The following is a 25,371-nucleotide window of genomic DNA, read 5'->3' on the forward strand; positions in this document are numbered from 1 at the left end:
TAACCTACATATAGGTAACGCCAAGAGCAGCGAGCACTTCAGCGGTTGTCCACAGAGGTCGGCAGCGGTGGCTGCACCATGACGCCATGTTTTACTCACCAGCAACAATCGGACGAGACGACGTCATCACCCCAGTTGGAAAGACAGTGAGCGGCAGCCCCAGACCTACGATATTTGCGAACTGGGGCAAAAACTTGATGGTGGCACCTTGCACCCCCCACATTGGAGCGTTTGAGATGCGCTCCGTCTTCAGGCCACAAGTGACCCATCGGGACCGTCCGACTGCCGTGTCATCCTCAGCTGAGGATGCGGATAGGAGGGGCGTGTGGTCAGCACACCGCTCTCCCGCTCGTTACGATGGTTTTCTTTGACCGGAGCCGCTACCATCGGTCGAGTAGCTCTTCAATTGGCATCACGAAGCTGAGTGCACCCCGAAAAATGGCAACAGCGCATAGCGGCCCGGATGGTCACCCATCCAAGTACCGGCCAAGCCCAACAGCGCTTAACTTCGGTGATCTGACGGGAATCGGTGTATCCACTGCGGCAAGGCCGTTGACGAGCATTTGAGAAAGTACGTCAAAAATTTTAAAAAAATCAATGTTTCAGAAATATGTTCATTTTGTAGCGCACGTCTTTCGGAAGAGTTTGATATATACAACATATTTGTTCGAGAAAATGTAAGACATGTTATTTGGTTGGTTGAATTGGGAGAGGGGGCCAAACAACGAGGTCATTGCTCCCATCGGATTAGGAAAGGATGCGGAAGGAAGTCGGCCGTGTCCTATCAAAGGAACCATCCTGTCATTTACCCGAAGCGATTTAGGGAAATAACGGAAAATCTAAATCAGGATGGCCAGACACAGGTTTGAAATGTCGTTCTTTCGAACGTGAATCCAGTGTGCTAACAACTGCGCCACCTCGCTCGGTGTTATTTGGTCTTAAGTGTGCCAAAGTGCACTGCCACGCACCTTCACACAATATTTTACTCTATTTCCCTCTGTGGAATTCAAATGTGTATATTTAGTAATAAGCCATCAAACCTACATTCAGGACAATGGAAATGAAAATGTCCTGTGACGATCTGACATCCTACCCCCTATTTAAAAAGAAAAAAGCTCACAATTAACAGTGGGTGGGATTATTTGTGACCTGGAGAATAAGAACTCTTCAGAGAATTTGCACTCTTTGTTGCTTATTGGCTAATAGCTTTCTCTTTTGTGTGACATAAAATTAAATATACGAAACACAAAACCAGTGAAGACCAGAGACAAGCAAGACAGTACAAATTTCTTCAATTCTTAAAAGTCCCAGAATTTTTTTCTCTTTAATCTTGCTACAGCTTTACACATCGTGCTTTCCTTTCTGCGAAAGAATCTACTCCTCTGAAAAAGTTGTTAATAAGAATAGTACTCAAGAGTGGTGTGGTTTCTCTATTTGATTAAGTCTATTTTGTTAATGTCTGCTAGATAAAACGACATAGGCCTTTATAATATTGTAGTAATTGTACAACATAGCAAATAAGCGAGACTGTTTTGGCAGAAATGGCCATATTTATATACATCGTTTACATAAATAACAAGACAGAATATAATTCACCAATATCAAATGCCTATTAGACCTATTACAAGGAAAAAGTTTTATGTTAGGAAATAGTTTCACATTTCATTCATATGCTCCAGTTTCCCGAGTATGAGATTCAAAACTAGTAGCAGTACGAAATTTTTATACAAATTTGGAATCGTATTCTTGTACGAGTACATAATTTGTGTGATGTCCCCAGTTCTACTCCTCCCTCGTTATAACAAACAATCTTGACATTACTAATTCTCTAACTATTCCTGCTATTGTCAAAACTTATTCTCTGTTTAACTTCACTAACCCTGCCAGAATCACCGGTTTAGTTATCCCGTGCCTATCTATACTCGGCTAAGGCGTTGTTAAGTGTTCGTTCAACGTGTTTTCCGCCGCGCTATTTCAGGAACAGAGCTTAAGTGGCTGCTAACCGGGGACTGTACAACAGGCCATTAGCAGTGTAGCGATTTTGCAAAAATTTTCTGTCAAAATTTCATTTGCTTGGATGGACCAAGAAGATAATATGTAATCTTTCTTACGTGGTACTACTGTTAGTCGTTTATTTTCACTTGTAACGGTAACACCACTTACCTTTAACGGCAATCGATGCTAACATCATACTTCTGCGAGGAATTTTCGATAAGTAGTGACCTTGAGATAACCTAATGGAAACAGAAAAATCCAACTGGGATTCGTTTCCGAAACACTCCAGCGGAGTACAACTTACAGTAAACAAGTGGGTCAGGGAACAGACGTTCTCCCAGAACGAAAGCAAGTTGTAACATTACATACTAATATCGGTCGCCAGCCTAATTAGGCATTCTTGTGTCAAGTAAAATGATAAAGCAGAAGGCAGTGTTAAGGCTAACCTAACCTTCCATGACACACACACTGAACTCTTTCCTTGTATATGTTCACACTATGACATAATCTAACCTTGTACATAAATGTGCTACTAACTGGTAAGTAAGTTAGACAAACAAATGGTCAGTGAGATAGCAAACAGTAACATATGCTTCTCAACAACACGTACCTTAAATGAACTAGGTGCAGCAGTCTAAAGAACCAATCACCAAGACACATGAAACTAGTAGCAATACTAAACAGGGAAGAGCATGAAATGATTCTGATTTAAATCAGGGGCTCAGTTAATGATTATATTCTATACATCAATGCTTAGTTCAGGGTCTCTATGCCTGTGCACTAACCAAACTGCATTAGAATAGCCAACACAGTAAATATTTCTTTCCTAAACTCGGTTTGAAGGAACTAAACGGAATGCAAATCTAACTACACTGGCTCTGAAGGAGGCTTTGCATTGCTTCATTAACTAACTAGTCTAGTACATGAGGGCCTTTGAACTTATATCGTTTGAAGAACTACGCTCATTAATAAAATTACACCAGTGTGTATGATAAATAGTAAGTATTCTTATCATTAATTACTAATTAAGTAAAGCACAACAAACTGCTTGATAAGCAGTTTTTTGACCTACTCAAAAATATAATTGGCGTTGCAAGTACAAACGCCTCATTAAATTCAAGTTCAGACACTTTCTCATGAAATAAACACTGAGAAAATCTCTTAATTGTGATCAAAATACATAAATGCAAGAATTAATAATCTTCTTCAGGCATCTTTTCAAATGAGGCAAATTATTTAGGGGAATGACTGTTGTTCTAAAAGTGCACCAGAATCGTAGTATTTCTCAGCCTATAAAACTGAACGTTAAACATTATAACTGCACACATTAGAAAGCAATCGTATCTATTCTCACAGCAGCCAAATAAGTCTTTCCGTAATAATTTAGGGCACTCTGAATTAAAGGATAGGATTCCTGTCCAGGTTTGTGATTTGGGATAATCACAGGTGTAAGATAGAGTTTTTAGTAACATCACGATTATTATTAGTTTTAAATAAATTCACAAATACCTGGTCCGTTTAAAGAGTACCAGATACAAAAGAATTTAGTGGAAGACTGCTGGCACTGGTGGCGCAAATTGCAGTGGCTGTTGACCTGGCGGCGGTGCAGTCGTATCAATGCTGTTGTCCTCGGCCTGTTACTGCTCTTCTTGGCATCGGAATTGTACTTTTATAGGGGCAAAAACAGCGGCATGACAATATTATCACCAAATGCAGCAACCGAGGCCCATAAACACTGCCCTTAAGCTCTTCTGGTCTCAAAACTCCAGGAATATGAGCCACAATGATCCGCTACTGCTAGCGAGGTGTTAACCACGGCACTGCTCAGCCCAGACTCCTTACCCGTCACACGGGGCGAGTTGTCTGTCACTCGCGCGCCAACCACACCTTTCCCACTCCGCCAGGCTACTTCCCTAGCCGCGGGGCTTCCCCACATCTTTTACATTCAACCCTACATTCTCTAAGTACGGACCAAGTCATTTACAATACATTATATAACTATCATTCCTGTAGCTATTTAAATCTAGAAGCATAAGTTAAAGAACATCATTCAAAAGTTCATATAACTGAATACATGATCAAAGAATTTCGATGACAGATAGATAAGGAGCGCTACGAATTGACACAAAAATATTGACAAAAATTTTGATACTGATAAAAAATAGGTGAAAATAGGTGTTACACACTCTGGTAGTCTGAATTCATGGATTTCGCTAGTAATTATAACAACGCTATTATTCGCACACCCCATCAACCACACCATTTGGGTTTATTTGGCTGAGCTCGTATAGCCCCGTCCACTTTTGTCTCCGGGAAAGTGTTTAAGTGTTTACTTCTTGGTGCGACGAGACATCACGTACACTATGCCAGTATTCAAAAATTAGTTTATGTTTCGTTCACGAATCAACTCAGAATGTGTTCAAAAATGTTCAAAAACCATTAGGGATGCGTTTCAAAATCATGCGAATAATCGATAGACCAACGAGCGCTGGATGCTAGACGCTTCGTGAAACAATGTTTTCTTCTTGAAGGATATGAACTCGGCGCCAAGGAAAATGCTACCCAGGACAGATACCCCAGTTCGCTCCCACCTGCCCCCTCCCCTAGACCCGGGCCTGGTGAGCCGGTAATGCGCTATTGTCAGCAGTAACAACCGATCGAGCAGAACAGGTGTATCAGCCTGCACGGTTTTATGACCGGCAGCCCAGTGAATCCAGTGTGTCTCTGGCAGTTCTTCACCGGGCATCAGTGGAGTTCAGCGAGAGTTCGCCAGCTGTGTAGTCCAGAGTTCGCACTTAGCAGCAGTCTGAAGACAGTAGCTGTTTGGAATGAGCTGCCTACTGCAAACAGTCCATGCAGACAGAAAGCACCACAGCCCTTAGTTCTCAGCCTGGACAAATTCGTGTAAGTGTCCAACTTGAACTCGATGTCGTGGCTTACGAGCGTGTGGCAGTAAACTAATGTTCAATTACATTGTTGTAGTGATGTTTTAGAACCCGATCACGACAGAGATGGCCCACATCTCGTGGTCGTGCGGTAGCGTTCTCGCTTCCCACGCCCGGGTTCCCGGGTTCGATTCCCGGCGGGATCAGGGATTTTCTCTGCCTCGTGATGGCTGGGTGTTGTGTGATGTCCTTAGGTTAGTTAGGTTTAAGTAGTTCTAAGTTCTAGGGGACTGATGACCATAGATGTTAAGTCCCATAGTTTAAAAAAAAAAAAAAAAAAAAAAAAAAAAAAAAAAAAAAAACGACAGAGATGTCTGCAAACACACAGTATCGCAGTCATGTTGTTATCAACCAGCTGTACATGGTTATCAACCGGCTGTACATTAGATGTAAAAGTAGGTTTCCATAGCAACATTTTTAATTGCTTCATTTCTTCATAAAATCCTGTTCTTTATGTTTCAGCCTTCTTTCCTAGAGAAACATACTGTTAGTGAAATTTATTCCGGAAATTCAACTTAACTTTAATAAGTACACATCCACTACCTGAAGCGACATACGAAAATCTGTGCCAAACCAGAAGTCTCGTATTCTTTCCAGCCATGTTGCCAATGTAGTTAGGAAATTGCCGCCGCCTCAAGAAGCCTTTCTCAATTTTCTTTCACATTTCCTCCATTCGTTCAGGCAAATACAGTGGTTATAAAACGAAGTGCAGTTCTTGACACATATTTGACTATGATGTAGACAGTTGTTCTTCCCACGCAGAATGAAAAAATTGATGACGTGATGTGTCACCAGCGTCCAGATGTCTAGAACGAAACGTGCGATACCTTAGTAAGAAATGCGTGGTATGAAATAAAATAAGTAATTTGCATGTGGCTTGATTGGCAGGTGATATTGTACAAGAAGAAGAACGTACAAGACTCCAAATATCCAGAACTCATAAAGGGAGGCACAGGTCCAGGCAAGTAGTACAAGAATTGCGCAGGTGCAGGTCGCTTGGAGTTTCTTTCTCACACACTGTAAACCACATTCCACATCATCAAATGTTGGAGAGTCTGTGGAACCATTACCTGGCGATACGGACCAAGAGGAAGAAGCAGCAAATGAATCTGCAGTGTCAGCGAAAAAATCAAAACGAAAACAAATAAACGGAGATGTGGCTGTAGTCGTAAAAGAAGCTCAACCATAAAGAAAATTTATTTTTGAGTTACGTTCACTCATTCAACCCATCCTGAGCTCGAATATAGCTGATGATAGCAGTATCCGAAATGAGGTAATAGACAAAAAAATATATACTGGGCTGTCTAGATGGCTTTATCCACAAAACTTATTATTGTGTCACGTGATTTCAATCTTATTTAGCACCAGTGACAAGACTGAAACAATGTGACACGATACTATGTATTAAAGCTCTTTCATACGATGTTATGATGATGGGCTATACCTGAATTGTGTAAATAAGTTAATATCTGACAACAAGTGAACTGCTTTCAGTTACGACCGAATAAAGCGGTGAGAAACCACATTCCCAAGTATTCACGTAATGGTCGGAGGTTTCCCGCGTCGCTTTATGACGCAACTGATGCTTATGCTTGTTGATCGTGCAATATTTCGTATACGTACACCATTCTAAACACGATTTAACTTCTTCCACAGCTGACTGTCATCTCGTTATGAAGGCGATAAATAACCATCGTTACTTAAATGACATCAGACCGGTCTTTAGACCAACAAAGAAATTAAGTCAAGTGCTCCGATCTGTGAAGGATAAACGCCCTCCTGTGTCGACATGTGGTGTATACAAAATTCCGTGTACGTGTGGTAAAGATTATATTGGAACTATCAAGAGGAACGTAAATGCACGGCTAAAAGACCATAAAAGTCTTTGCCGACTAGGAAAAATAGAGAAATCAGCTGTAGCAGAGCATGCTCCTCAGTCAGTTCTGAAACAGAAATTTTCTCTACAACGTTAAATTATTATCGAAGACTATGTAGAGAAGCCATTGAAATTTATAAGAATCAGAATAATTTTAATAGGAAAGAGAAGGCAATGGAACTTAGCGACATATGGACAGTAGCTCTGCAAAATCGCTAGACAATGTTATCTTTGACAAAATGACAATCGATAGTGAAGTTTTATCTCTGACAAGGATTATCTCTGCTCATCACGTGTTACTTCGACCACGCCCCGTTTTCTACAGTATATAGGTCGCTCTCGGGCGTCCGACCGGACCGCCTTACTGGGAACCGCCCCACCCCCCAGTACCCTCTCCTCCTTAATGACCGTCCCTTTCCTGACAACCTCAGTAAGGCCAACCACTTTGCCTCCCACCTCTCTGATGTTTTTTCCATCCCAGATGATCCCCACTTTGATTATTCCCTCTTCCCTGATGTCATGGACCGTACGAATACCTCTGTTCCTCCCCTTGCTCCTAGCTTCCAGTACTTGGGCCACACCCCACCTTCTGCACTTAACACTCCCATCACTACACAGGACATCAGCCTCACACTCCGCACTAAACGCAACACTGCTCCCGGCCACGACTGCGTTACCTACCGCCACCTCAAACACTGCCCTCCCTCCTTCCTTTCCCTCCTTGCCACCCTCTACAATGTCATCCTTGCCACTGGCTTCTATCCCGACCTGTGGAAAACCTCCCATATCCTGATTCTCCAAACCCAATAAGCCTCCATCTGATGCCTCTTCCTATCGTCCTATCTGTCTCACATCGGTGTTCAGCAAGCTCTTGGAATCCATCCTTTCCCGGCGCATCCATCTCCACCTCCACCAAAACCACCACCTCCCAACCACCCAATGTGGCTTTCGACCCTCCTTGTCTGCTGATGACCAACTCCTCCGCCTCACTCATCTCCTCTCCCTCCAGCTTAACTCCCGTCGCTCCGCCATTTTTGTCTCACTTGACCTCGAAAAGGCCTACGACCGTGTCTGGCATCCCGGTCTCCTGTTTAAACTCCAAACCTACGCCCTTCCTATCAACTACATCCGTCTGGTGGCCTCCTTCCTCTCCCACCGCCCCTCCTATGTTACCGTCCATCATGCCAATTCCCACACCTTCTACCCCTCTGCAGGTGTCCCCCAGGGCTCTGTCCTCTCCCCTCTCCTCTACCTCCTGTACATGGCAGATATGCCCCAACCCCCCCTCCAGTACACCTCTTGCAATATGCTGATGACACCGCATTCCTCGCCCTCGCTCCTACCCTCCAACGGTCCCAACGCCTTCTCCAGAATCACCTTGACCTTTTTGCTGCATGGTGTAACCAATGGCTCCTGAAACTCAATCCTTCCAAGACCCAGGCAATCATCGTAGGTCGTACCACTCGCTCCTTCCGACTCCTGGATTTCTCCCTTACTGTCTGCGCACGTCCTGTTCGCCTCACCCCCACCCTCACCTACCTTGGCCTCACCATTGACCGTCACCTCACCTGGATACCTCATCTCCGCTCCATCCAATCCAAAGCCCACAACCTCCTCCGACTCCTCAAACTCCTCTCTGGCCGGACATGGGGGTCGCCCCCCCCCCTACCATCCTCCACACCTACAAATCCTTAATCCGTCCCATCCTCTGTTATGCCAGTCCTGCCTGGATATCTGCCCCCCCCCCCCAAATTCTATCAGTCCCTCCAGATCCTTGAGCGTCATGCACTCCGCCTCGCCTTCCGTATCCGCCTCCCGTCCCCCACACGGATCCTCTATGATCTCATTCCTTTCCCCCATCTGCTCCTATTCCTCGAACATATCCACATCCTCTACACCTCCCGCCGTCTTGAACCCCCTCACCCCCTGGTTGCTCCTCTCCTCTCCTACCCCCGCCCCCTGCCGCGCCTACACTGTTGTATCCCCCCCTACCCTCCATCTCTACACCCTCCATCTCCTTTCCCAAGGTGGCTTCCGTCAACTCCCCCTCCCGGATGATGCCCTCTCTCCCTCCATTTATCCCTCCTATCAACTCTGATCCTCAGTCCCCCTCCTTTCCTCTGTCACTTCCCTGGGCCCCCTCTCCCCCCCCCCCTTCTGTCCTGTTTTTCTCCCCACTAAACCTCTCCCTACCTCCCTTCTCCCCCCCAGTCCTTTTGTATTCCCCTCCTCTGCCTACCCCACTCCCTGTCGCGTCTGCCCCCCACCCCTCTTATGGGTCCTCATCCTCCTTCAGCTCCCTTCCCGGCTCCCCCCTTCGCTTTTACTCTCCTTTCCCCCCCTTTTTCGTTTTCCCATCTTCTGTCCAGTTTCCCCCCACCTGCTCTCGACTGTGGTGTCACATTTGCCAACTTTTTAGTGCAGTGTTCCAGTGACTATTGAGTGTTGTTTGTCTTTCTCGTGTTGCGAACAGAAACCATGCTGTCGCTCGGTGTGAATTTTATTTCCTTTGCGAACAGAATCCAGACTGTCGCCGTGTTTTTTTTAATTGTCTATTGTTTTCCCTGTCTACTTCGTATGTATTTTTATTAGCGTCATCATCCCTGTGTTGTTGTTTTAAGTTCCACGATTTCTTTTCGCCTTGTTACTCTCTAAGTCTCCGATTTTATCGCCTGTTTTTTATTATTTGTTCTCTTGATCTTTGTCACAAAATCTGTCGGCTGAAGAGCGGCGTACTAAGCTGCTGCCAGCCCGCCCCCTTCGGGGGGAATTGAAATTCAATAAATGAAAAAAAAAAGTCCGACCGGTCAGTCGGCAAGACTCGGCGGAGGAACGCCTCTGAGGACGTCCAACGCAGTCCTGGACGAATTGTCAGGAACAGAAGAGTTTCTTGGACAACGACTTCACATCCCAAAAGGTTTACCAGCAGCTATGATGTTCGGTTATTTCAATATCCTTTCCGTTTTAGCTCTGGTGAAGAGATGTTGTAAAGAAGGCTTGCCACTCAAATTTAAAAAAAATTCTTGAAATCAACTTCTGAAGTGTTCGACACGTCCAAGATCAGTAAAGAACCGTGCAGATTAATGTAAAGGCTTAATAATCCCTTGAAGATAGTTCTTGAGACATTCCTTTGCCTCGATATTTTATGGGTCCGCTCTTTTTTAAGTGAAAAAAATTGGGTCGGACAAATAAAATAAAACCAGAACGATAAACAGACATGCGATCTAATGTCGTCACAGCCTCTTCGTGTCTTTTGGAAGCTTTAGGCCGTGGTCGCGTGCATCGACATAGTCCTGGTCTTATGTAACCCCACAGCTGTAACGTGCGGAGACTATTCTGATGGTGCCCATTACTGTTGCCAAACTTCACAATTTTTTAGCAATGACGTATACCGATAGCTGTATGCCGATGATTCAAACTATATGAAACTTCTAACAAGACAAATGTACTAATCAATTCTCTTTAAGGTCATACAGCGCATAACAAATGTGTTTCTGTCTCTCTGATGCTGCACTTAATTTCTTTCTTGTATACCGATGATAAGCAGTAAGAAGAATTTCATAATTCCAAAGAAAGCAGACGCTGACAGGTGTGGAAAGTACCAAATTATCAGTTTCATAAGTCACGGCTGCAACACACTAATACGAATCCTTTACACAAGAATGGAAAAACTGGTAGAAGCCAACCTCAGGGAAGATCAGTTTGGATTCTGAAGAAATGTAGGAACTCGCAAGGCAATACTGACCCTACGACTTCTCATAGAAGATAGGTCAAGGACAGCCAAACCTACGTTTCCAGCATTTGTAGACTTAGAGAAAGCTTTTGACAATGTTGAATGAAATATCCTCTTTCAAATTCTGAAGTAGGAGGAGTAAAATACAGGGAGCGAAAGGCTATTATTTACAATTTGTACAGAAACCAGATGGCATTATAAGAGTCGTGGGGCACAAAAGGAACCAGTGGTCGAGAAGGGAGTGAGATAGGGTAGTAGCCTATCCCCGGTGTTATTCAATCTGTATACTCAGCAAGCAGTAAAGGAAACTCTTCGGTTTGAAATAAGTAATTACTATGATTTAGCAGCCTGATAGAGACAAAGTTAAACTCATAAGTGCGGTTTCTTTAATAGTGATTTATTTACGCACTTTACGTCAAAAATAATAATTTTGCATAATGAGTGACACAATTAAATATTGCTCACGCTGAAGCAAAGACTTTACCGTTGTTTACAAAACTCCATGCAAGTTTAATTTCAAGGGATGGTTCTTGAATTTAGCACCACATTGAACAGTCTGACTCAACGAACGTAAATGCGATTGAAATGACAACAGAATTCATTGTTGTGGTAAGTGTGTTAAATCTGTAGGTATTTCCAAAACAAACGTATCCTCTGCTATAAACGGAAATAAGAATTACTATTCAGATTCTATGTGTTACGATTAGTTTAATAATTAGTTCATTGCAATATTTCTTTCACTGTTCTGAATTTTACTGACCAGCAGTTATTTGAATGACAGGTGTTGGACTTTCATTCACGTTCATTTTTACGTGGGGTAGCGTCGTCAATGAACAATGAGAATGACGTTAATGCCCTAGTTCACAGATATCAAAATTAAAGTTGGCAGTTCATTTATATTGATTCAAAGGACAAATAAACTGACCCACTAGGTGGTTTTATCTGCGTTTCCTATCTGGCGGAGTACAATTCGATCTGTTTCTGCTCAAATGAGGAAGTTTTATCTGCTATAGTAAGACGGCAGAGGACAGTTTTCGAGTACAAGAGACAGTGATACTTTATGAACTCTTTCAATAACATACTGCAAGTTTTCACGTGCATTTCTGTCTGTGATGCACTTACGAATCGCTGGCTGTATCTCACACGACGCAAAAACTTCCCAAGTCTGAGATGTTTTACAGTCCTAGAAATATGGCTACACTATCTTTACCATAGGAATGACTCATTACAAAAATTTTGCTTAGGCGGTAGTTGATGACTAGGAGGCACTGTCCAGTACAAGAATCTGCGTCGTGTGATTTCAGATTGAGATTTATTAGCTGATACTAGTTGAAAATGAGGTATGTCACGCCTCTTTATGCCTAGTCAGCAATGAAGATCAGTCCTGATTTCGAGTCTTTGCCTGGTTTGCATCAGTTACAGGTTCAGAATTTGAAACCATCTCCAGAAGTTGATCACCTCTTTCAAAGTTCAAACATATGCACAGCTTGCTGCTCATGAACTGTAGTGTCAGTTTCTGTTAGATAACAAGGGTGATAAGTGACTTTCGGACTGCAGATAGATCCAAGTGCCGTCATTAATACAGTGTAACTACAAGTGATGGTCGATGGTGAGGTTTTTATGGAGCACTTGATTATGTTAATCGCGATTTTTTTAACTGGTTAGTTTATCCCAATTACGGTTCATAGATGCTTTGAGGGAGGGAGAAAGGAAGATTGAGTTAGTCCCGTCGACATCGAGGTCATTAGAGACGGATGGAGAATGAAATTGGCTGTACATTTTGAAAGGCATTTGCCTAGAGCAATTTAGCGAAATCACGGAAAACCTAAATCTGGATGGCTGGACGCGAGTATGAATCATTGCCCTCCAGATGCGAGTCCATTTTGCTAACCACTGGGTCACCGCACTCGGTAGATGCTTGGCAAAACCTTTTAGAAGGCAAGAACACTTCGAATGATCATTGAACTTTAAGAGTCCAGATATTGCTGAAAAATCTCTTAATCACCAAAAATTTAGTACTGGATTATGGAATGATTTACTCGTATGTAGTTGTGTTATGGGCATTAGTTATCTCAGATAAAAATGAGAGTGATAACGTTTTAGAACTGCTACTTATTGTAATAAACTTGAGTTTACAAGCGTTAACGGTTGTCTCATATCTAATAATAATGTGTTCCCTCATATTTTTAATATCGTGGTATTAACTTAAGTGGGTGTAAGTTGCAGTAGTTACTGTGACATGAAGAGGCTTGCACAGGACAGAGTAGCATATAGAGCTGTGTCAAGCCAGTCTTCGGACTTAAGACCACAACAACAAGATCAGCAACAACAATTTACATCTGGAGTTATCGCCATACACAGCTATGTTCTTTAGTAGCCAATTGTGGTACCCGTAATGTACGAGGTCTGTTCAGAAAATTCCGGAGCTTTGTTCAGAAAGTTTTCCTCTCTTACTTTTTACTTATTGTGAGTGATTTCCTTCGAAAAACTCTCCGCCACAATTGATAAACAGCTCCAAACGCCGTTTCCACCTCCGGAAGGAGTGTTGGTACACCTTCTGCTGGATCGCGCAAAGCGCTGTCTGCGAATTTTCTTTTATCCCGTCTACCGTTGCCAATATTCGTCCTTTTGAGCATCTCAACATCATAACCGTAGACCCATGTCTCAACACCGGTTATGATTCTCTCAAGGAATATCTCGTTCACATATTCGCGATCCAAAAGCTCTTCACAGACTGCGAGGCTGAGGTATTTCTGGTCTTGGTCCGTGGGACTAACTTGGTGGGACAGCGGTGCATTTCAAGACGCTGTGTCAGGACTTCATTTTTCTGAAATCTCTCTCGGACAGTGAGTCTTCGAGTAACACGCACAATTTCGGTGACGTTTCTGACATTAGCCTCGAAGGCGTCCTGAAGGAGGGTCATCTTTAACTTCTGTCCGGCCATTTTTAAACCGTGTGAGCCATTCGTAACACCGAGTATGGCTTGAGCACTCATCACCGTAGGCTTCCTGCATCATTTGGTGTGTCTCTGTAAAGGTGTTCTTGAGTTTCACGCAAAATTTAATGCAGACGCGTTACTCCTCTAACTGCCACCTCGAAATTCGGAAACTGTGCGACGCAACGTTCTACTCAGTACAGCTCTGAACAACGACTAACAGACAACCAACAACGAAACTTCCGGCAATTACACACTGAACACAAGGATGCTAACCGCATTTCGTTCCAACACGCCATTGGTGCGAAATTGCAAATGTTTCGGAATTTTTCGAACAGCTCTCGTACAATCAAACGATTGTACCGAAATGTCCTTAGAGAACCTGCGTGGAATGCATACCAGTGGGCGTCAGGTCGTTCGGATACTTTTGAGCATGACAGTACATCTCGGAAAATGAGTATTGGAGCAAAATAAAGGAAATTCGAGCTGATTCGGAGGCTTATAAACGCCTTGGTGCTACAGAAGAATGCTGAAGATAAGGTGGGTAGATCACGTAACTAATGAGGAGGTATTGAATAGAATTGGGGAGAAGAGAAGTTTGTGGCACAACTTGACCAGAAGAAGGGATCGGTTGGTAGGACATGTTTTGAGGCATCAAGGGATCACAAATTTAGCATTGGAGGGCAGCATGGACGGTAAAAATCGTAGAGGGAGACCAAGAGATGAATACACTAAGCAGATTCAGAAGGATGTAGGTTGCAGTAGGTACTGGAAGATGAAGAAGCTTGCACAGGATAGAGTAGCATGGAGAGCTGCATCAAACCAGTCTCAGGACTGAAGACCACAACAGCCGGCCGGGGTGGCCGAGCGGTTAAAGGCGCTACAGTCTGGAACCGCACGACCGCTACGGTCGCAGGTTCGAATCCTGCCTCGGGCATGGATGTGTGTGATGTCCTTAGGTTAGTTAGGTTTAAGTAGTTCTAAGTTCTAGGGGACTTATGACCACAGCAGTTGAGTCCCATAGTGCTCAGACCCATTTGAACCATTTGAAGACCACAACAACAACAACAACATCAATGCCTTTCATCACGTGAGACATTCACAATTGGAATACGACAGCTGATATGTCATAGAGACACCAGGATAGCTGTGAGGTGGTGTGTGATGTATCAATGCAGATGTCGACTGTAAACAAATACTAAGCTAATTATTTATACGCTATAGTTGTTTAGGTTGCAACTGTGTGAAAATAATGAAAACATACATTGACGCGTTTCCAAAGTCCGGCTGTCTTCAGCCGATTGTCCATTCCAAAGTTATTAAGCAGACTTACCCTGACATGGGAAAGAGCATTCAATAAACAAAACCACTTGGACAAAAAGCCCTAATCCTGCATAGTAGTCGTGAAGTAAAATAATTAGGATGCTCGTCTTACATTTACATTCATCCACTTGCTTTCCTTCAGGTAACTCACGATGCTGTTCGAGCGTCGCACCATTCTTCAGCAGTGCTTCTGGCCGCACCTGCTTGCTGTTCTTCCAGCTGGCCTATTAGGACCACGCAAAAATAAATGCGTCGGAGGCTGTGAGGCGAAAACCGTTTAAGAAATCGTAATCCCACTGCCTACGGAAGAAGGCGTGATAGCTATGAGAGTGCTGTGGCGTCAACTCGCCGCTATAGGGACACTGCCGCACACACACACACGCGATGACAGACCGAGTACGTGTTGGCGTCGACTGTCCACTGCAATCAGTCGAGCTCAACACACAGAAATGGGGGCTTCAAAAGAAGAGCAAAGGCATGTCGTGCGTTTTATTGCGGAGTATGGAGTGCCGGGAACTGAAATTCATTGAAGAATGGTGCTAGTGTACGGAGAGTATTAAATTTCCGTTGCTATTCTGACGCTCTATCCGACCTCTGAGGCACTGGCTGGCTCTGTAACTCGCCACCCCATCCACCTGCTGGACCGTGGTATCAGTAGCGTGGCGTGGCGTTCCAGACCGTGCGCCATCGGCTAACGACATTCCTCCTTCATTCAGTCGCTTGTGTCACGCCCTGACGTTGCATGAGACATGCAGTGCTCTTCGTACTCCTGTACCATTCTTTGATGAACTTCCCTCCCTCGCACTCCTTCCGATGTCAGGAAACGCACTACAGCCTTTTCCTCTTATTCTGAAGCCTCCATTTCACCGTTTACATCACGACTGAGTGCAGTCGCCAGTCGACGCGTGCATATGCTAGCGCAATTGTTACTTGCGTGTGCACTCATGTCCCTCTAGCGGCGAATTTGGGACCTCAGAGCTCTATAGCGATCACAACTTATTCAGCAGGCAGTGAAATTACGATCCCATAAGGGGTTTTCATCTTACAGTCTCCGACGCGTTTTTGTTATGACCATAACACACTGAAGAGCCAAAGAAACTGGTACACCTGCCTAATATCGTGTAGGGCCGCGCGAGCAAGCGGAAGCGCCGTGGCATGGACTCGACTAATGTCTGAAGTAGTGGTGGAGGGAACTGACACTACGAATCCTGCACGGCTGTCCATAAACCTATAAGAGTGCGAGGGGGTGGAGATCTATTCTGAACAGCGCTTGCAAGGCATCCCAGATGTGCTCAATAATGTTCATGTCTGGGGAGTTTGGCAGCCAGAGGAAGTGTTTAAACTCATAAGAGTGTTCCTGGAGACATTCTGTGGCAATTCTGGACGTTTGCGGATGTCACATTGTCCTGTTGGAATTGCCCAAGTCCGCCGGAATGCGTAATGGACATGAATGGATGCAGGTGATCAGATGGTATACTTACGTACTTGTCACGTGTCAGAGTCGTATCTGGACGTATCAGGGGTCTCATCTCACTCCAACTACACGCACCCTACACCATTACAGCGCCTCCACCAACTCGAACAGTCCCCTGTTGACATGCAGGCTCCATGGATTCATGAGGTTGTCTCCATACCCGTACACGTCCATCTGCTCAATACAATTTGAAACGAGGCTCGTCTGGCGAGGCAATATGTTTCCAGTCATCAACAATCCCATGTTGTATCCAGGCCACGAGTAAAGCTTTGTGTCGTGCAGTCATCCAGAGTACACGAGTGGGCCTTCCGCTCAGAAAACCCATATAGATAACGTTTCGTTGAATGGTTCGCACGCCGACACTTGTTGATGGCCCAGCTTTGAAATCTGCAGCAATTGTACATCTGTGAAGTTGAACGATCCTCTTCAGTCGTCGTTGGTCCCGTTCTTGCAGGATCTTTTTCTGGCCGCGGCGATGTCGGAGATTTGATGTTTTACCGGATTCCTGATATTCACGGTACTCTCGTGAAATGGTGGTACGGGAAAATCCCCACTTCACCGCATCCTCGGAGATGCTGTGTCCCATCGCTCGTGCGCCGACTATAACACCACGTTCAGACTCACTCAAATCTTGATAAGCTGCCATTGTAGCAGCAGTAACCGATCTAACAACTGCGCCAGACACTTGTTGTCTTATGTAGGCGTTGCCAACCGTAGGGTCGCATTCTGCCGGGTTACATACCTCTGGATTTGAATACGCTTGCCTATACCAGTTTCTTTGGCGCTTCAGTGTATAACTAGATAGCAACACCAGAAGATAGCAACGATTTGCAGAATGATCTGCAGAGAACTGGTGAACTGTCCAGGTTCTGGCAGATGGCCCTGGACCTAAATAAATGTAACATATTGCGCGTACATAGGGAAAGAGATCCACTAATATACAGCTTCACTATTGATGACAAACGGCTTGAAATAGTATCTACCGAAAAATGTCCAGTAGTAACTATCCAGAGCAACCTTAAGTGGAATGACCACATGAAACAAATAGTGGAAAAATCAGATGCCAGACTCAAATTCTTAGTGACCCAGGTCTGTTGGGAGTTTATTTGCATTTCTGGAATTTGTACATATTTTTGATGTCTCAAACCCTAGGTGACAAGTCTGAATTTGCTGATTATTCGGGCGCAGTCTTTGGTCAGAGCAGCTGTGTCGCTGGAAGATGTGTTCGTTTTGTCGTCGCTGCTTGGCGGCGAGGAGCGCGGGAGCTGTGTCAGTAGAGGAGAAGTGAGACGGACGCCGAGCGGAGGACTCGCGGCGATGTAGGCGGGAAGTTATGTGCATGTGTGTTTAAGTAAAATGATTTGTGTTTGAATATTGTGAAACAGAGGAGCAAGGTTTGATTAGTCATTTAGAATGAAATGAGACGTACTGAGATTCGAAGACGAGTCTGAAGAGGAATGAATATAATATTTTATTTAGTCGCACTGCAGTCGTGCGAAGTTTAGAATCATTGTTGAATGAGACATCCATATCAGGGAACTTTTTAGATTTTTCATTTCAGATTGAGTAATTTTCACTGCAAGATATTTTCCGTGTTTGTTAATGATTTGTGTAACGTTTGTGAGAGCAAGAATTTGGTATGAATGTTGCCTCTGTAGTGTCGCAAATTGTTCCAAGCGAACGTTTGTTTCAGGATAGCTAGCTGCGTGTAACTTTGGGGGCTGACATCTGCTGGCCTAACCGCGAGACGCATGCGCATCTGTCACTACCTGCCGTGGGAAAGATATTCAATGTCTCTTACTGGACGCGTACGTTCACCACCTATGAGAACCTAAATAAATGATACTAAATATTATTCAATCATTTTCAAAATCGGTGCACTACCTTTTGAGATTCACGAGAAGATTATATCCAAATTTCAGCTTTATAACTATCATAGTTTCAGAGATAGAAAAAATTGCTAAAAAAAAATAAAAAACCGACACTTGACGAAAATAACCAATAGTTTAAATGTGGATTGAATAGTACCGTTTCTTTGGCTGTAATAACAAATAAACATTTTTATGTGGAAATTTCGGTCATTATTTTCCAGAAGCCAATCCATTATCTTATTGGCTGATAATTTTTTAATTACAAATTTTCTACATAACTTTACTTCATTACTAGAGTTGCGCGGCCTCAGTAATTGTAGATATTAGATGGTGTTTTTTTTTGTCAACGCTGCTTTTACATCATCTTTTAAGTATCTTCGTTGCCGAGTGAAGGGACATCGAGCAAACGCCGTTCAGAGGCAGGTGAAATACTAATTTGCAGCCTGGACACGGGTGACGTCCGCAAACCCCGCCACGCCGCACCTTTTGTCGATGTTAATGACTGCTGTAACATGAACTGCATACAAGTAATAATATACCAGATAATTTAAATACAATTTGTTAAAGGAATGTCTCACCTAAGAGCACGGCCCATATCGTCGGTCCAAGTCATTTTTATTTAAAGGAGTATCTCACTCAAGGATGTGTATAAAATAATCGTAATTTACTTTTTGTCTTGAGCATTGCACTACGCTCTCAGCAACCATAGTTGGAAATTTGCAAATGGCGCACGGAGGGCAGCAAATGCCACGTTTCCATCCAATCACATTACGATGTAAGATATTTTAATTTCAGGATCAGTTTGCTAGAAGAATTATCAACGCACAAGGGCCATTTCGTGGACAGCATTATTAGGCACGTTTTGTTTAATTAAAGAGATTGATAGTAAAGTTCAGGATTTCATCAGTTTGCACATTTTTTTATAAAGATCATGAAACAGGGCCGAATTCATGTTGTATTCTCGCAGGAAGATGTATTTGTTTTCTCTCGCAGTTGGAAACGCACAGTCACCCAAAGCTAAACAACAGCAATATTACGGTGTATTGATAATTTTTACTTATGGACCGTCTGACAGCAACTGAATAAAACACAATTTTAGTGCCATACGCGTTTCGCCTTTATTTTCTGCAAGGCATCATCAGTGGCCTAGAATATGTACATACGTTAGCTGTTTAATTTACATTTTTGTCACAGTGCCTATAGGTTATAAACAGTTCTGGTGGTTAGTATTTACTATTAAGTGGTAATGGTACAGTTCAAAACATTACTACTTAATAGGAAATACCAACCACCAGAACTGTTTATAACCTATAGGCACAGTGATAAAAATGTAAATTAAATAGCAAACATATGTACTTATTCCACGCCACTGATGATGCCTTGCAGAAAATAAAGGCGAAACACGTATGGCACTAAAATTGTGTTTTATTCGGTTGCTGTCAGACGGTCCATAAGTAAAAATTATCAATACACCGTAATATTACACGCAACTGAGGAAGACAGGACTACAAAAGTTGAAGATGTAAACAACAGCGAAGTTACAAGCAACTAACCAAGCCAATACGAGTTGAAAAACAAATAAAAGGAAAAGAATTATTAAAGGAAACTTCAACGGGAAAATGTAACTCTTCCACGAAGGCAGTGGCTTATAAGGCACTTGTTTCGTCGATTCTTACGTATTGTTCATATATATGGGACCCCTACCAGATAAGACTGATGGGAGAGGTAGAGAAGATCGAACCAAGAGTGGCGCTTTTCGTCACGGGGGATCGTTTAGCTGGCGAGAGAGCGTTACGGAGATGCTAAACAAGCTCCACTGGCAGACGTTACAAGACAGGCGTTGTGAATCACCGACAGATTTACGATTGAAAATTCGGGAGAGCATTTTCCGGGAAAAGTCGGACAACATACTACTTCCCTCCACATACGTCTCGTGTAATGACCACGAGGAGAAAATTCGAGAAATTAGAGCCATTCTTCCCACGCGCTGTTCGTGAGTGGAACAGTGTTGGAGAGCTCAGTTGGTGGTACAAAAGTACCCTCCCCCACGCACCATCAGGTGCCTCGCGTAGTATGGCGTGGATGTAGATGAATATATTTGCACATAAACTTGCACCGCGAGTCTAGTTTACAGAGGCACGTGAAAGAACCGAGTCACTGACATACAAACCCAATTCGAAGATAACAACACGTGATTAATGGTACCTCTGGAAAATGTTTGACACGATCAGTTTACGCTGGGATGAAAAAAGGCCCATGAAACACTTCAGGAATCCGCAGTGGTTGTCTCTGTTTTCTACATCAAGCGCATTATTAATTCTGTCCTCGCTCATTCGTATTTCGAGTCCTTCAGTCAAGTCACGCTTTCTTCCGTTTCCTTCAACGTACACTTCCAAGTCCTCCTCCGCATCTGGACGACGGCTGGATTTATATCTTCAGATCTGGCTGCAGGTCGACACCACAGAAAAAATAATTACAAAAATGGTTCAAGTGGCTCTGAGGACTATGCGACTTAACTTCTGAGGTCATCAGTCGCCTAGAACTTAGAACTAATTGAACCTAACTAACCTAGGGACATCACACACATCCATGCCCGAGGCAGGATTCGAACCTGCGACCGTAACGGTCGCTCGGCTCCAGACTGTAGCGCCTAAAACCGCACGGCCACTCCGGCCGGCAAATAATTACAGGAGGACAGAATCGAAGCGATGTTATTGACATAGAAAGAGAACATATTGACCCAGGATTGTATCATTTGGCGCCGCTGAGCGAACATGCTTACAGAACGAGTTTTCTTCCTCGCAGACAAGATGCTGAGCTCTATTTCTGTTTCTCAAATAGCTTTCGAACCGCTGCAGTGCGTGTTCTTGAGCAGTACGTCAAAGTTGACGATAACAGAAGCCTTCCTGGAGTCTGCTAGGCTGAACATGGCCTCCTTGAAGCTACGATTAACAGATTACACAGGTGTGCCCGCTTTATAAATCAAGCGGGCGTTCAGAGGGACGATTGGCACATAACACTTGTCACCGGCTTGGCGACCAAAAAGCTAACACGCTAGCGGCCCATTTTCCTCGAGTGAGCGTTATGTGCACAATAGGTGTGTCTGTCTGCCTCCAGGGCCGCGACGCAAGTTGCACGTGAATGTGTCGCGTGTCGCCAGCCATTGGGAGATGAGCAGGCCTTGCGAGAGCAGCACAACGGAGCCGGTGCGCGTAATAGACGGGTCTGAATTCTTACCTCGAGTGGATGGCGCCTCTTGGACCACATTCCGTTTGCACGAGGCACGATAGGTCACCGCTGTTAAACGTGGAGGAGGAAGATTAGTTTTAAAGGTCCTTCGGCGACAGGGTCATCGGAGAGGGATGGTGAGGGGAGGGGGGATTCAAACTGAATCGTCCCCGTATTCACCTTAAGCGGTTTTCGGGATTGTCGGAAATCATATTGACTGATATTTGAACCGCTCTTCCCCCAAATACGAACCCGTGTCTCACCACCGCAACATGACACTCGATCACGCTTTCCAAAGCAGATGCTGAGGTCTCACATAAAGTCTGCCACATGCCTCTGCATCGAGATTAACTGTCTCTGTTCCAGGTATTCCAGCTAAAGAGCCGCTACATTGGTTAGACCTTAAAGAATAAAAATTTCGTAACCCACAATTTTGTGATACTTTGGATATAGTGATCTATTGACAGTTCCATTTCGTCCTTCACTCTAACACGAAGTGTATTTACACATGTTCGCGTCAATCATTTCTGTGAAATGTGTGTGAAATCTTATGGGACTTAACTGCTAAGGTCATCAGTCCCTAAGATTACACACTACTTATCCTTCTTGTGTTGGCTAAAGAGTCAACACCGTGTTACGAATGGAGGCCGAAATGCACGCGTTTTAGCTCAAGCAGGCTGGCGTGAGGAGGGAAGAACTATACTGACGTGAGGTCTGGTACATGACAAGGAATGAGAATTCTGAAAGCGGACATAATTAGTTTGATACTTAACTTTAATCCATTAATGATGAACGTCGCTCTTGACGGTACATGATTCACAATATTATCTGTTCAGAATACATTCATAGTAACTGAACATGGCGCCTTGCTAGGCCGTAGCAAATGACGTAGCTGAAGGCTATGCTCAACTGTCGTCTCTGCAAATGAGAGCGTATGTAGACAGTGAACCATCGCTAGCAAAGTCGGCTGTACAACTGGGGCGAGTTCTAGGGAGTCTCTCTAGACTAGACCTGCCGTGTGGCGGCGCTCGGTCTGCAATCACTGATAGTGGCGACACGTGGGTCCGACGTATGCTAACGGACCGCGGCCGATTTAAAGGCTACCACGTAGCAAGAGTGGTGCCTGGCGGTGACACCACATTCCTCCCCCGCAAATCGGCGTTCGGTTGTGGTAAAAGGCCTCCGCTCGCATTGGGGAGGACCCCGTGTTGACGTATGCGACGAGGTGGGGAGCCTAACAACAAGCGAGGCTCTGCCACCCGCACCCTGCCATTCGGACCGAGGGGAGCTAGGAAACGCCTGAAAACCTGCTCCAGGGTACACGCAAACATGCGGTGTACGCGCCCGTAGAGAAACAGGAGGGGCCGAAGGGTCGACCTCCATCGGGCCGGGGCACCCGACGGGCGCAGACGACATATGGTCCGGAGCGGGCAAGAGTTCCATGTCGGAGGACAACTGGTCACGGGAAGCGATCGGCGGCGCGTGACCCAGGGAGGCGCTTGGCGGCTGCAGCGACACGTCCACTGCGGGCGTCGCCGGCGGGAGAACAGGCGACGGCGGCTGTGCGTCGCCATGGGGCAAAATGGAAGACAGCGTTGGTAACACCTGGGGCTGTGGCGAGACAGTAGATGGGTCCCTGGGGCTGACCGGACGGCACCGTCGCTGAAAGCAGACGGGGAGCGGCAGATCCCGTGCGACGGCAGAGGCGCAGCTGATTGAGATGCTGGCGCACCTCACCAGAGCCCCCCAAAACCAGATACATAGCGCGTCCGAGGCAGCGAAGAATGCGCCCTGCGAGCCAACGCCGTGAACCTCGATAGTGGCGGTAGTAGACAACGTCGCCTGGGGCAAAAGCAGGTGTCTGCCGCTGCACAGGAACCGGATGCGGCGGATGTAGCAAAGACATCAAGGTTCGATGATGGCGACTGTGGAGCAACTCAGCCGGCGAGCGACCATCTCGGGGCTGAGAGCCATACGGGGACAAAAAGAGCAATGCGACTCTTCCAACTTCAACATCTGTGACTTGAAACTTCTGACCAATCGTTCAGCGGCACCGTTTGACTGTGGCGAAAACGGCGCGGTCGTCAGGTGTTGAATATCATTGGCCTTGCAGAATGACTGAAATTATGCGGACATGAATTATGGGCCATTGTCGGAAACAATTGTCTGTGGAAGACCTTCAATGCAAAAGATAGGAGATAACGCCTGGATGGTGTCAGATGATGTCGTGGAAGACATCCGGACAACAAAAGGAAAATTACTGAATGAATCTATCACAACCAACCATCGAGCATTCCAGAATGGACCAGCAAAATCGACGTGTAAGCATTGACAAGGGGAAGTGGCTTTTGGCCATGCAAAGAATTTCCGCGGTGGTGCTGATTGTTGTTCGGCACACACCATGCAAGAAGAGGACATATTCGTAATCGCGCCATCGATTCTGAACCAAGTACAGTGCTGACGAGCAAATTGTTTCGTTCTCACTATACTCCAATGTCCTTGGTGGAGAAGCTTTAAGAGAGAGGACTGTAACGAACGTGGTACCACGACCCTGGACTGATCATTATCAGAATGGAACAGCTAAACACCACGTCGAACAAAAAGTCTCTCCTTGTGAGCAAAACATCGGCGAACCAATGGGTCCCCGATCCGTGACTTTGACAAGGGCCATTACATAGCAACAAAACACAGAACGGTAGCAAGGACAGGGTCGGCAGTTGTGGCTGTAGCTACACGACGAAAATCAATCGGAAACGATTCGACCACGTCAACGGTTTCCGAATCAATGAACATGCAAGCAAGTTCGGAGGAATCGAATGCCCTATCCTCAGCAACAGGCAAACAGCACAACGCATTGGCGTTGCCATGCTTAGCAGTGGACCGATACAAGATATTGTAGCGGTACTGTGAGAGGTAAATAGACCAGCGAATGAATTTCTGCGCTGTACGTGGAGGTACAGGCTTGTTGGGATGAAAAAGCGATGTCAAAGGTTTGTGGTCTGTGATTGTGGTGAAGTGACGACCATAGACGAAGTCATGAAACTTTGCAACACCAAATACGAGAGCCAATGCCTCTTTCTCGATCTGTGAATAATTTCTTTGCGCACACGAGAGCAATTTGGACGCAAAGGCAATAGGGCGATCATGCAATCCATCTTTGTGCGCAAGCACAGCACCGATCCCGAAATCCGATGCATCTACCATCAACAAAAGGGGCTTCCGGGGATCGAATGGCGTAAGGCAAGTATGGGAAAGCAACGCCGATTTCAACCGGCAAAAGGCGCGTTCGCATCCCGTCGTCCAGACGAACGGAACACCTTTACGGCGTAAGCGATGAAGCGGAGCTGAAGTGGAAGAGGCATGCAGCACATATCTGTGATAATAATTGATTTTTCACAGCACACTCTATAGCTGCTTCAAATTCTGCGGCAAAGGCAAGTCTTGTATGGCACGGAGGTGCGTGGGACTGGGATGTATGCCTTGGGCATTGAGTACATGCCCCAGGTATGGCAAGTCACGAAAAAAAAACACACATTTGTCCTTCCGTAACCGAAGACCATTATGTCGCAAGACCTGAAATAATGTTCTGAGATAGGCTAAATGTTCTTCTTCCGTCTTTCCAGAGATCACAATATCGTCCAGATATTTTGCTGCAGTAGGGACTGACACACAAACGGTTTGTAGGTATTGCTGAAACAATGCAGGGGCAGATGCACACCCAAATGGCAGTCGTTTGAATCGATACAAACCAAGATGCATGTTAATCACCAAAACGCGCTGGGATTCTTCGTCCACCAGTATCTGCAAGTATGCATCTGCGAGGTCCAATTCGAAAAATATTTGACCGGGCACAGTTTGTCAAAAAGGTCTTCCGGGTGGGGTAAAGGAAAAGTTGCAATCACCATTTGTGGATTCACTGTTGCCGTGAAGTCCACACAAAGTCTCAATTTTCCCGAAGGTTTTGGCAAAATGACTAAGGGTGATGCCCAGA

General features: G+C 44.9%; 1 pseudogene; it reads right to left on the reverse strand.

Moving 5' to 3' along the window:
* Positions 1-439: 439 nt before the first annotated feature.
* Positions 440-557, reverse strand: LOC126476358 (5S ribosomal RNA; annotated as a pseudogene).
* Between the last annotated feature and the right edge of the window lie 24,814 nt (positions 558-25,371).

This window comes from Schistocerca serialis, chromosome 4 (genome assembly GCF_023864345.2).
Source record: "Schistocerca serialis cubense isolate TAMUIC-IGC-003099 chromosome 4, iqSchSeri2.2, whole genome shotgun sequence".
Taxonomy (NCBI): Eukaryota; Metazoa; Arthropoda; class Insecta; order Orthoptera; family Acrididae; genus Schistocerca; species Schistocerca serialis.